The 14956-nt window shown below is 39.4% G+C and overlaps 1 pseudogene; it reads right to left on the reverse strand.

The window, feature by feature from the left end:
- Positions 1–1189: 1189 nt before the first annotated feature.
- Positions 1190–14734, reverse strand: LOC100483257 (annotated as a pseudogene).
- Between the last annotated feature and the right edge of the window lie 222 nt (positions 14735–14956).

The raw sequence follows: 14956 nt of genomic DNA on the forward strand, positions 1-14956 counted from the left end.
AGACGATAATTTATTAATTTAGTCTTTTCCTTGAACTTCACACACATGACATTTCCCAGAGGAAAGAGCATGGGCTTCACTGTCAAACTGATCTGAATTCAAATTCTGGTCCTGCCATTGATCAGCTGTATGACACTGGCTGGGTTATGGACTCTCTGCCTCCATTTCTTCATCTGTGAAACGGGATAATACCTACTTAATACTGACTATGCAAAGGCATGTAATGGAAATAATATACCTTCTGTAAGTACGAAGGCATTGAATTCTTCCTGTAAAGGGCTGAAGATATATTCACGATAGCAGATGGCTTGTTCTACGTAAAGCACATAGTAACTGACTGAGTCTGAGTCCAGGTCGAAATCCTATGCATGACATTTCGGGTCTGACCATGGGCCATTAACAAGGCTCTGCCTGGCAGGCTCATGGGGCAGAGCTGTCCTCCCCACACCAGAACAACAAGATAGTTTACAAATAGGGCATCTGTATTTAAAACAGGATATACTCATTTTCTACACTCACTTTAAAAACCAGACTTTTCTTTATAGGTAACTACTATAAAGTAGAGGCAGTGGCCTCATCCCAGGGAAAATTCAAAGACTTGATCAATTCATGGCCTTACATTTTTCTCCTCAAGGCTCTTTTGAGGACAATGCTTGAGAAGGAATACCAGTATCTGGCCACAGGGAGGGTGGCAGTCCCATCTCCCCTGGTTCCCTTCAGCTTAAGGTATGTTACCATATATGGTGGTGGTAATTGTTCCCACTCACATCCACACAAGCCACTTGTTTGTATCCTAAGATGCTGTAATGGCTCAGGCTTGTGATTTTTTGTGTGAATTACGTATTCAACATGAGCTTGAAGGGCTAATACAGACTCAAAACCAATTTCTTTGTGGTGTAGCTGTTTACCAGTCCAGTGATAGAGGAAGGCTCATTCTATGGTAATTACTGTGGTTTATACAATGTCTCAAGTGTATTATACAGAATTTACAACCCCAGTATTACAAAGTAGGAAGCAAGCAATGGGTGATGAAGGCAACATTCCAGGCTCTATTTGTTTGTTTGCTGCTTATTAAGATGAAAGGGCATCATGTAGCTAGTATTTCTTCCAACTAGAATGGAAACAAATGAGGTGCCTTTCAATTTCCAAAGCACTGGAAGTGTGTTACTTTGGTTAGGACAATGATGATCTAAACCCTAAAGGTCACAGAGCCAAGATAAGAGGTCACACTGCCAAGAAGCAAAAGAGAAGACATTAAAAGGATTGATAAATGAGAACACTCTGCTGTTCTTTCATTTTTCTCCTGGATGTTATAGAAGAGATAAAGTGAAATCTCAGAAAACAGAATCTCCTGGTGCCTATGGGAGAGGATACAACATGCTATATAACATCAAAGAGACAAAATCATATTGCAATTTGTGAGCAGGGGAAGAAAACTTGTTTTGGTTCTGCCAAGATAACAGAGCACATGAGAAGTGAGAAAAACACTAAGAGTTATCAATGAACACCTTAGGAAAAAAAAAAAACTTCCAAGGATTTATTCTTTATAGATAATTAATTTGGGGATTACTCTTACTGTAGCTGAATTCCCTGAGCACATTTATTCGCAAACTACTCAGAATGCTTCCAGGCCACCATCCTACCAAACAAGCCATCTTCAGTGGCTGAGAAAGAAGCTAATTCCATATTATCCAGAGTGGCGGGTAATTAGCAAGGTAAATCGGCTTGAGGAAAGATGTACGATGCATTCTACATCAAATATAAATGATTGTTAGAATATCTGTGTACTGTTTCCTTTTGCTAGCTCTAAGTTAGAGCTTCCAATCTGTATCTAAATATTGCTTCTGTCAGAGATCTGCTCACTGATACCAACACCCATGGGTTACTGAACACCTTGGCACTTCTATTCATCTTCTTTCATCTCCATGCCAATCACTCAAGGTAGATTTTATGTCCATTTACAAAATGAGGAAAGTGAGGCTCTGAGAGATTTGGAAAGTGACTGAAGACAAAGAAGTAGTAACTTGTGGAGCCAGGATTCGAGCCCCAGGCTGCTGATGCCAAAGTTTATGCACTTTTAACTCTGCCATAAGCCACCAGAATGTCTCTCAGTATTGTTTTATGGTCACAGAGTGATGCTGACTTCCTGACAGGACACATGCAACAACAGGTCAGTGCCTATCAGCTTCACACTGACTCCTACTCAAAAGAGATTTCAGTCTTAAGCTATAAAAATTGCACAAGAAGTACCTAAATAGACTTTATTTGTGAAATTCATAAAGCTTGGAAAGAATGGAAACTGAGGAACTGGTCTTCTCGTGCTGGTCTTTCATTAGCAGAATCAGGACAATAACTTGATTTCCTTCCCAGTCATCTTCCATCCCTTCCTCCCTCTCTGGCCATAGAAAAGTATCCAGCTCATGTTGACCAGCTGCTTTCATACATCCCATTCTACTAAGCTTCTGTTAGACCTTAGTTTCCCCCAGGATTTTCTCCACCCATGTTTGGGTTAGAATTTCCATTCCTAAAGGGCTCAGGAGCAGCAATTTTTTTTTATGTTCAATTAGCCAACATAGAGTACATCATTAGTTGTTGATGTCGTGTTCAACGATTCCTTAGTTGCATATAACACCCAGTGCTCATCACATCACGTGCTCTCTTTAATACCCATCACCCGGTTACCCCACCTCCCACCTCTCTCCCTGCTGTACTCCTCAGTTTGTTTCCTGGAGTCCATAGTCTCTCATGGTTTGTTGCCCTCTCTGATTTCTTCCCATTCAGTTTTCCCTCCCTTCCCCTATGGTCCTCTGCACTATTCCTTATGTTCCACATATGAGTGAAACCATATGATAATTGTCTTTCTCTGCTTGACTTATTTCACTTAGCATAATACCCTCCAATTCCATTTATATCCATGCAAATTGTAGGTATTTATCCTTTCTGATGGTTGAGTAATATTCCATTTATATATATATATATATATGTGTGTGTGTATATATATATGCATGCCACATCTTCTTTATCCGTTCATCTGTTGAAGGACATCTCGGCTCCTTCCACAGTTTGGCTATCGTGGACATGGCTGCTATGAACATTGGGGTGCAGGTGCCCCTTTTTGTCACTACATCTGCATCTTTGGGGTAAATACCTAGTAGTGCAATTGCTGGGTCATAGGGTAGCTCTATTTTTAACATCTTGAGGAACCTCCATACTGTTTTCCAGAGTGCAAGTACCAGCTTGCATTCTCACTAACAGTGAAAACAGGTTCCCTTTTCTCAACATCCTTGCCAACATCTGTAGTTTCCTTTCTCAGGAGCAGTAGTCTTAACTGAAAGAGACAATTGAACCTCCAGTATTATAGCACTTTATATAAAACAGAAAAAGCATAATTGTCTGTACCCATAAGGAGAGTCAAGAGCCCACAGACCTCCTTCCTGGGAGGACCTCAGCTCTCACCTCTGCTCCACTTCCTTCACTTGCTCCTTCCTATCTCACTTGGACCTGGATCCTGCTTTTCTTGTTCAACTATTCACATTCTCAAACTTGTTAAGATGTGGAAAGAAAACAATGTCAGAGTCTATGTGGCAGACTTCAGGCCCCACCCTAGCCCCAGCTTTCTGTTTTGTCTAGAAAACAAGTAACTCAGCCTCCAGTGATCAACAAAACCTAAAGAAAGGTCATTCATTCCCTTTGTTGCTCTCTGCACTCTGCAGGGTTATTTAACATTTTTGCTTTCACTGATCTGTGCATTTTTGTCAGACAGTTGTTTACACAAAGAACATAGAGACTGTCCTCCCAGCTCAATGTGTCAAAAGACCAAAGTAAGATCATCTTCTCTTTCAGCTGCCACTACCCCCTGCCCTCTTCAACTGGCACACAATCAGGTGAAAGGCTAGGATTCAGAGCTCTCTTCCACCACACACACTACAGGGCTGGGACTAGGGCTCTGTGGACAGCCTGCCTGTCCCCCACTGGGCAGCCATGTGACGTTGTAGGAGCTACGGAACTTCTCTTGGCTTCAGTGGCCCCGTAAGTCCAGTGAGCGATATTAATAGTCCCCCTCTCACCGAAGCATTGTGAGGATGAGATTAAAGAATCCATGTGAGCTGCTTAGCTCAGTACTTGGCATTGTTGTGCTCAATAAATGACTGCTGCTCTCATTACTCCCGAAGGGCCTTTTTCTAAAGTCTCTGCTTGTAAGAGGCCTGGGAGTCGTGGTGCTCAGATTTTAATAAGTGTCCAATAATAACAGACACCTTCTAGAAAGAGTTTGAGTATGAACTTGTTTCCAGTGCAATGACACTTTCTACTGCTGGCTCTTGCTGGGACCCCACAGAGATATGCTCTCCTCAAGGGCCAGCCTCACACATACATGCATGTCTTTGGTTGTATCAAGATCACCCAACCCTGCGAAATTTGATCATCCACCTATTACCCCTGAAATCCATATATGAGGGCAAAGCCCTTCATCCCTTAATTGGAGATAATGCTTAAATTCTAAAAGTTCCCTTTCTGTACATGCCTTATGCCCTAACACTCTGAAGACAGATGATCCTTTCTTTTCTCCTAAAAGTAGTCTCAGGACCATCATAGCAAATTAAGAGGTTGAAGACCAAGCCAAAGGGTAGGGGTGGGGGGAGAGGATAAATTGTATGCTGTCGTTCTTTTCTGTATGAATATTTAGACAAAGATGGGTAGTATCTCTTTTCCCTGTTGCCCCTTCTAAGTGTAAGTATGGTGGGAAAAGGTCCTTCTCTTCCCCTTGCCATGGTTAACCCCATATGAACATAAACAAGGAGATTCAGCTGTCTGGTCTTATGAAAAACCTCAGAAGAGAGAGTAACAATTCCATGCAGATGGTGAAAGGAGGAAAATACTGTTTTAGTAAAAGACCCAAGATATTCTCCAGGCCAATCCTGAAGGTCTCAGTTAATGAACCATTATTGATCAAAGCAGAGGCTAAATGCAGAAAGAGCATGAGGTCGACAGGATGGAGTGAGCAGGCCAGGGCAGGCAACACAGAGTGGGGTGACCAGGGACAGAGAAAACAAGGACAAGAGGAAACGGGAGGAAGAGACTGAGAGACCCAAAGCACTCTGTACCATTAGACTGTCACATAATCCTAATCCATGTGAGGATGCGAGATTTACATGTATCTCAAGCTCCTCTCTGTGAAACTTTTAACAGGATACCTTGGTAAGGTCTGAAGAAGCTCCTCAAAAAAGTAGCTCAACTACAGAATCTTCATTTCCCCACAAAAGCCAAGAGAGTTGGAGACTAGGGATGAACAGTTTAAAGAGTTTTAGAAACTAGGGGCACCTTGGTGCCTCAGTTGGTTTAAGTGTCTGACTCTTGATTTGGCTCAGGTCATGATCTCATGGTCATGAGGTGGAGCCCTGCCTCAGGCTCTGTGCTGGGTGTGGAATCTGCTTAAGATTCTTTCTCTCCCTCTCCCTCTGCCCCTCCCTTCCCACTCTTTCTCTCTCTCTCTCTCAAAAAGAAAAAAAGAGAGAAAGAGAGTTTTAGAAACCAGAACAATTGAAGGAAAAATGAGGTATTTTTTGTAATAGCTTTTAATGAGGGTTTTGCCTAGTAGTATGACACTAGACACCACCTGGACGGGGACAATGAGGCTTAAATTTTTTGAGAAGATATTGTTCTCTGCCGTATACACAGTGTAGTTGCTCCTTGTATCAGTTTGGGTTTTTTTGTTGTTTGTTTTTTTTTTTGTTTTTTTTTTGCTGTGAGGAAATGGACCCTGCATAGATAAAGGAATGTCCAGCGTTAAATGACAGGAAAAAGAAATAATGGTGGAGCATTCACAGGTACAGTGCAAATTTAATTACCAGAACTCGAAAAGTACAATCTCTAATTGTAGCTACTTCCTTTTTTTCCTTTACAGCTGCCCCCTTGCCCTGCCCTTCACCGATTCTTTTCCCATAGTAAAGACGCAAGAAGCAGCTGCTCTGGAATTAGAAACCCTCTATCCTACTAATTAGATCTACTTCGCTACTGGCTAAGAATAGCACATGGGATATCAAGGTTTATCTTTTAATAAAAAGTACATTTAAATTCATTGTTTCCTTGGATTTTAATAATATTCCTTGAGATGACTTTTATTTGATAAACCATATTGGGAATCACTGATAGAGTATACATTTGTTGGATATTTTTCTAAATTTCTTCTTCTGGAGGAATATTTTTTCAGAGGAACATTGTTACAGTTCTACAATCCCTCATCCACAATTCCAAAACCCGAAAAGCTCTGAAAATGGAAAGTGTTTCATAACACAGTTGGCATCAAAAACTGATCTGACCTGCTCATTTGAAGTAAAAGCCTGACCTGAACTGGCATAAGCCTATTTACAGTTTTCATTTACCCACAATGTATTGTAAATGTAAATACACTTTTCTGCAGAACTATTAATGGGCTTTATTACACAGGGCTGCCCTAGACCCCATTTTACATGCTAAATGGTACATTACTATTATAAAATCTGGAAAATCTGAATTCTTAAACACAGCTGGCCTAATAAGCTTCTAAGATTAGAATTCATGGTTCCATAGATATTTGTTAAATAAATAAACAAATGAACTAAGGACTTCATGAGTGCATGTTTTACTATCTAACCCCAGGCTAGTTTTTGAGCAATGGCTCTGATTCCCTTTGTTATCACATTAGACATTCATCTAAAGAGAGAGGAGCTCTGAGTCTTTGGCATTGCCGACAGCTTCCAGGTTTCTCTTGTCAAATACAGTGATAAATGGAGGTTGAGCCCTGGGCATCCATTGGATCATTATACCACATAATTTAACCACTCACTCCTCCATTCATCCACCAAATATTTATTAAGTGTTAGCACCAGGCACTATGTTAGTATAAGAAATACAACAATGGGGGCGCCTGGGTGGCACAGCGGTTAAGCGTCTGCCCTCGGCTCAGGGTGTGATCCCGGCGTTATGGGATCGAGCCCCACATCAGGCTCCCCTGCTGTGAGCCTGCTTCTTCCTCTCCCACTCCCCCTGCTTGTGTTCCCTCTCTCGCTGGCTGTCTCTATCTCTGTCAAATAAATAAATAAAATCTTTAAATAAAAAAAAAAGAAATACAACAATGAATGAGACATTCTCTTATGCTCTAAAAACTCCTATTTGTATACAGAGAACAGATTGGTGGTTGCCAGAGGTGGGCATGGGGGGCCAACATGGGTGGAGTGAATCAAAGATACAAACTTCCAGCTATAAAATAAATAAGTCATGGGATGGAATGTGTAGCATGGTGACTATAGTCAATAATACTGTATTCCATACTTGAAAGTTGCTAAAAAAGTAGATCTTTAAAAAGTTCTCATAACAAGAAAAAAATTTTTGTAACTATGTATGATGATAAATATTCACTCACTGTGATCATTTCACAATATATACAAATATTGAATCATTATGTTAGACATGTAAAGAATTATATGTTACATGTCAATTATGCCTCAATAAAAAATAAATTTTTAAAGTGAAACTAAAAATCATGAAAAAAATGAAAAAAACGCTATTTGTAATATCGATATTATGAAGCACTATGTTAGAAATCTAAAATTATCTTCTCCTATATAAAATAGTCAGTCATGTTTTCTAACACATATATTGAATTCTACACCATATCAGGCATTAAGGATACAAAAGTGAACAGACCTTGCCAAGGGGGCACTAACTCTAGTGGGAGAGGAAAATGTATCATTTTGCAGGCATTCTTACATAGTGGAAAGAAAATTCCTATCTTTGGCTAAGAAAGTCAAAAAGCTTTCCCAAAGGTGGGGATGTCTGAGCCAGAGCGCTTGCTTATTTACCGAGATGCATAGAAAAATGTGATTCTAGGGAGAAGTCACAGCATGGGCAAAGGCACGGAGGCTGGAACTAGTTTGGCACGTAGAGCAAGAATCCACTTGGAATGGCTACAGTTCAAGATGCACGTGGAAACAGAACATAATGAAAGTTGAGGAGAGCCAGATCATGAAAAGATGATGTTCCAAGCTAAGGAGTATATACCTTTTCTTCTAGGCAGTAAGGAACGCTTGATGCATTTTTTTCTTTTCCTTTTTTTTTTTTTTAAAGTAGGCTCCATGCCTAGCTTAACTCACAATCCTGAGATCAAGACCTGAGCTGAGATCAAGAGTCTGACGTTTAACCAACTGAGATACCCAGATGCCCCCTGAAAGATTTTAAAACTGCTGAAGGACATGATCAGATTTACGCATAAGGAAGATCCCTCAGATGGGGAATAGTTTGGAGGAGAACAAAGATAGTGAATGTGTTTCCAGCAAGATGCCCTCAGATGATGCAGATGAGGAATATTTGTGTCTTGCAGGGCTGGCCCTACCTGAAAGTTATGAGGCCCTAAGTGAACTCATGAAGAAAGAAGATTTCCATCACTCCTTTGCCACCCTACTTTCCTATGTCTCACTTCTCCACGGAGGTCCTCGGTGACTCTGTGATGTTCAAACTGGCCAAGCTTCTTCAAAGAAAAAAAATGGTATTGCATTTCTTTTAAAATGAAGGACAGTGTAATAGCAAATACTTTTCCCTTAAAATATATTTGCTGCAAGGAAAGAGTAGATAATTTACACAACAAAACATCATTTTCTCCTTCCTTTTTCCTGAATACCTATTCTACACTTTACATCTTCTGAAAGGTTAGAGGCATCCCAAGAGCAAAGTTAGTAACAATGACCTATTCACATGCAGCCCCTGGAGTCAGCATAGTGTGGAATACATTTTTTGTGAATTATGGTTTAATTAATAAAATTTAATAAAAGCAATAAGGCAACAATTCAAACAACAGCCTGTCAGTTCTTTTATATATGTATGGAACAAATGAGTGTCTATTAATTCTTGGGTAGAGCTCAGAAGAACTGAGGGGAAGGATATATGTATTCGCATCCTTTGATAGAGTATTTAACAATGACTATTTTTATCTCTTGATCTGAAAACACTCTCTTTAGCCTGTTACTGGCTTAAGAAGGATGGAATGTGATTGACAGGGACTTTCGCATCACTTGGTGTGGTTATAGTCACATGGACATCTTAATTAACAAGGTAAAGATAGTGATACAGTTTGATCTGAGATGCTTTTCTGAATTGTCTCCTTTATCTGTGAACCATTTGGCTCCATTAAATTAAGTGAGAATGCTGTCTCCTCTTGGCAGCCTCTTTTAAAATTTAGATACCTAGGAATAAGTCCTACATGAAGCTTCCTCCAAAGTGGCTAAGTAGCTTAGAGTTACACAGCTAGCTTGGAAAAGACCAGAATCTAAGCTTTGATTTCTGATTTGCTATTTATCCACAAATTTCCTATTGCTTGATTATAACCTCATCTAGAAGCCTGCTAGGAAGATGCTTCAAGACCTGAAGTTATACAACACTGCTCAAGTAAGAAAATATTTCTTGAATATAAATAATTGAAAGCTAAGCACTACCTGACATGCCCCTCACTATATGGGCCTTAAAACACAACTACAGAATGTCAGTGGCATGAATATATAATTTTTCATCTGAACTCTAGCTGGAAATCACTCACTACTCCATGAAAAACCAGCAAGCTCATGCAATTCGCCAAGCCTCGGTCTCCTTATTTGCAAAAACAAAACAAAAAAAGATGGAATAATCTCTTCCCTGTCAATTTTTTAGAATGATTGCAATTTTTCAGGAGGATCAGGTGCTGGTCCACCTAATCTGGCTCATAGGTCAAATCTAGCCCTCCGCCTGATTTTGTAAATAAGGTTTTATTGGAACACAGCCACATTCGTTTATTTATGTACTGTCTATGGCTGCTTTCACAAAAAGTTAAGACCATATGGTCCACAAAGCATAAAATATTGACTATCTGGCGCTATAAAGAAAAAGTTCGCCAAACTCTGGTTTAGATAATTGCTATCTATATGCAGAAATTTGCAATATAGCATATATATTTTATGTTTGGTAGAGAAATAGACCCAGGGGCAGAGGGTTCATCCTACTAGAAGATGGGACATCTAAAGCACCAACCTTGGATTGACCTAGCCGTGTGGTAAACACTCAGGAATATAGTAGGGTGAGCACCCTACACTTGAGGAGTCTCTTAAACCACTTACTTAGCTGGGTCTCCAGAGCAGCCAAAAGGGACAAAGAATGCATCAAATATAAATAAATAAAAATTTAAAAATAAACGTGGAAATGATAAGATATTATAGAATCTCACAAGATCTTTCCCCCAGTAGGCTGTATATCATATGAGAATTAAGGGACCAAAAAAAGCAAATACTTTAGATTGATCATGCTGCTAAGTTTTCACTGAGAAGTCCTCCATGTGCATTTATATCCAGATAAGTTCTTTTTTTTTTTAACCGAGATATAATAAAGTACACAACTTTTAAGTGCATGCTTCAATCAATTCTTATCTGTGTATGTAACTGAGTAACCAATACTTAGATCAAGGTATTGAACATTTTCAACACCCCAGAAAGCTCCTCTGAGCCTCCATTCAGTTGATAACCCCCTAAAGAAACCAGGTATTCTGGTATCTGTCATCATAAATCAGTTATGCCTGGCTTTTGAACATCCTATCAATAGAATCAGACAGTATATACTCTTTTGTGCCTGGCTTCCTTTGCTGTGAACAAACCTCATGAATTCAGGATCGGTCACTTCCTCTCTTGGCTGTGAAGTCAGTCAAAACAACCCAAGAAAAGAACAGAAATTAGGGCAGCTGATCCACACTGCCTACCCGGATCTGGCACGTTAGCTAAAGGTAGAATCTCACTATTAAGTTTTGCCCATGCAAAAACCAGCTGCACTGCAGTTTCCAAATGGTAAATATTGTCCTGCTCCCTAACAGCTAAAAGCCATAGGGGGAAGACTCTTCTCTGTAATCAAATGCTTGCCTCAGCCTTGCCTGCTTAGAATAAAACCTGCACCCTCAGCAGCATCTCATAAGCCTTCTCAAAGGCAGCTATGTCCTCAGAGGCCTCAAAAAAACTATCCTCCGTGCCCTCATGCATGTACCGGTGAACAAAGGCACATTTGACATACATCAGGTCAAACTTATGGTCCAGGTGAGCCCAGGCCTCAACAATGGCTGAGGTGGTGTTCAGCATGCACCCAGCTTGCTGCACTTTGGTCAGGTCTCCACCAGATACCACAGTGGGAGGCTGGTAATTAATGCCAACTTTGAAGCCAGTGGGGTACCAGTCCACAAACTGGATGGTACACTTATCTTGATGGTAGCAATGGCAGCACTGACGTATTTAGGAACCACATAACCATGGTACAACAGGCAGCAAGCTATGTATTTACCATGGCGAGAGTCACATTTCACCATCTGGTTGACTGGCTCAAAGCATGCATTGGTGATCTCTGCTACAGAAAGCTGTTCATGGCAGGCTTTCTCAGCAGAGATGACAAGGGCATATGTGGCCAGAGGGAAGTGGGGATAAGGCACGAGGTTGGTTTGGAATTCTGTCAGATCAACATTCAGGGCTCCACCAAGTCTGAGGGAAGCAGTGATGGAGGACACAGTTTGACCTATCAACCTATTCAGGTTAGTGTAGGTTAAGTGGTCAATATCAAGGTTTCTACAACAGATGTCATTGACGGCCACATTGTCTACCATGAAGGCACAATCAGAGAGCTCCAGGGTGGTGTGGGTGTGGGAAGGGAGGATGGAGTTGTAGGACTCAGCTACAGCTGTGGAGACCTGGAGGGCTGGGTAAATGGGGAACTCCAGCTTGGATATAACTTCACAACTGAGATACTAATTATTCAAATGATAATTATAAGTCATGAATTACCTACTGTGCAAGAGCAATCTCAGAAAGCTTAAGGTTTAAGAACAGAAGAAAAAAAAATGCCAGAGTATCTAAAATGATGGACAAAATATGGTTTTTTTCCAAACTAAAAATTAGAAAAATACCTTCCTTATGCGAAATACAACATAAATGATATAGTGATTATACCAAAAACCTCACAGCTAAGTTAATAAAGTCAACTAAATCATGCATGTTATAAAATACATTTTCTAAACTAAGAACAAAAATATAAATAGTTGTTTTAGTGAAGTCTTATTCCCCCACCATGCTCATATAATATTAAAACATATTATATCTCATTACCAATAAAGACACTGAAAATGGATCTATGCCTCTCCTCAATAAACTCTATAGGCTTCTTCATGGTTGATGTCTTCCTCACATGCCATCAGTTCTATGAACGCTTGAAATCAGTGAAGAACCCCTCTAGCTAGCTTCAGGAATTATTGTTGGATCCTAAGACACTTACTAAATTAACATGACACCTTTCTGGTGCTCTACACACCATTGTTTCACAAATGTTCTTTGGTTTAACTCATCAAAGAGTTCCTGGGAGATAGAAAATAACAGTGTTTCAGAACCTTAGAACTCTAATAACACCAGCCCATCCTGGTCCAACCCTGCCTTGACTCTAACAAATAGTGTGTTTCAGGAAAGCAATTTAACTTATCTTTCCCTCAGTTTTTTTTTTTCCTTAATCTGCAATAGGCAGGTGATACCAACTTTATTAGGGCTCTTGTAAGCACTAAATGGGATACTACACATTCATTGCACAGAATGGTATCAAGCACATAGTGATAGCCAACTATTCTGCCTATAAAAGACATTCATGCATCCTCACTCATACGGGCAGTTTTAATTTATTCACTTTAGAGATTTCCAAGTCCTTGCTATGATTCAGCTTTTGTTAATGGTAACTCTGTGATATAATGCTATTAATCATAATATAGTCAGCTCTCAATTATTCATGTTCCTGGACAGGAGCATTGGTCTGAGTTACACACAAATACGTATTCTCAGACACAAATACACTCACACATGCAGATTCACACATGTCCTTCTTCATTATGGGAGTGACACAGACTGAATGTTTGAATCCCCTCAAAATTCGTATGTTGGAACCTACTCCCAGTGTAATAGTATTTGTCAGTGGAACCTTTGGGAGATGCCTGGGTCATGAAGTACAGCCCTCATGAATGAGACTAGTGCTCTTATAAAAGAGGCCCCAGAGACTTCCCCACCCCCCTCTGCCAAGTTAGAACACAGGGAGCTCTCACCAGATACCAAATCTACTGGTGCTTTGATCTTGAACTTCCCAGCTTCCAAAATTGTGAGAAATAAGTTTCTGTTGTTTATAAGTCACCCAGTGTATGACACTGTTATAGCAGCCCAAATGGCCTAAGACAGAGAGGTACCATGTAAAGCCTGAGGCTACCCTATACTTTAGCCATGCAATCTCTAACTGGCTTGTATAATCCCCTCAGTTTTATTTAAACTGAAAACACTGTGGAAACAGAGCAATCTTTTCCCTTTTAAGTCTTTAAACATAGTGTTGGAACCCTTCAGTCTGAGACGGTACAGATGCAGTCAGTCTACATAATGTTAGGGACATAAAGTAGATTTCCTAATCCTATACTTAACATTCTTCTGATTCATTATAGTATATTTATATTACTTTTACTGCTCTTTGTAATGTTTCAAAAAATAAAACATACCTGTTTTGCCTTGAATCCAAGAGATATAATAAATTTTCTGTAATACCTACAATTTCTAAAATACTTTTGAGCATATAATAAGGAACAATTAAATTACAATAAATGTGCAAATAACAACGTTTTCCCAAGATCAATTTAAGTATCTAACCCATTAGAAAATAGAAGTTTGCTAGTAGTCCAAATTATCAGCTAGATGCTCAGTTCAAATGCCATCTTTTTTATTATTATTACTCAAGGGAAAAACCTTTTATTTGTAACACTTTCTCTTTGATCAATATTTCTTGCTCTTTCCCTTATTTTCATCTGGTAAATTATTCTTGCCAGCATCATTTGATCTGTTTTTAGAGCACAGATTTCATAATAGCAAAAAATATACTCCAGATCAGAACCTGTTAATATTGTATCTGAGAATAAGGACGATTTCTTCCTCTATACTTCTTTTACATTGCCCGGAATTGCTGAAAACTTTCTGAAACCTAAAGGTTTTAACTCTCTGCTTCTGAAAATTATTCTAAAAACAAGGCTTAAATCTGCAGGCTGCAAAAAAATTTCTTTACATCTTTCATGACTAGTGGAATTATATGACACCCCATTCTTAACTGGGAGGTTGGCAATAGTCTTGGTAAAGTGGCATTATCTTGATTATCTGACAAATATAGCAGTTTGCTACTCTCAAGGATCTAACAACCCAAGAAAATTAAAGTAACCAAACAACTGGATAATAAGAATCATCGAGGAAAAGAAAACTTACAGTCATCATACTGTTTATGACACTGAATCTGAATAATATATTTTTAGATGCTATCAAGTTGAAGGATAAAGCTTTGACACTAAAGAGTTAAATATCCATTAAGATACTGCCTCATTCCTGAAACATCTCAGATTGAAATATTCACTTAATTCATTAACAGTCTTTAAGTGCTCACTATGTGTTGAGCATTGTGTTAAACACAGAAGCTATAACAAGATAGATGGAGCTTCCAGTCCATCTGAGAAGACAAAATTAAAGAACACACGGCAGTAATGTGTAAAAAGTGCCACTGAAAATGCCGCTACTCACAGGCTAGGAAAATCCAATTTTTAATCCCAGGTCTGCCTTAGGCCACCAACTCTGTTCTCTACTCATTGAAAGAATATATTAAAATATCTCATTAGTCCATCCCTTTTACCTTTTACCTTTGCCCCCATATTACCATCTTAGGACATGCCCTATCATTTCTCGCCTGTTTGTTCCTTTCCATTTATGCTATGCCAGAGAGATATTTCTAAAATGCAAATCTAAAAAACAAAAGAAAATGCAAATCTGACTGCAACTCCTTTGCTGCTCATATTGCTAATAAATAAAGTACAGACTATTTTCCCACATCATTTCTGGGCACTGCATTCCCATTTCCTTAGTTTTGGCCCCAT

This window comes from Ailuropoda melanoleuca, chromosome 5 (assembly GCF_002007445.2).
Source record: "Ailuropoda melanoleuca isolate Jingjing chromosome 5, ASM200744v2, whole genome shotgun sequence".
In the NCBI taxonomy this organism is placed as follows: domain Eukaryota; kingdom Metazoa; phylum Chordata; class Mammalia; order Carnivora; family Ursidae; genus Ailuropoda; species Ailuropoda melanoleuca.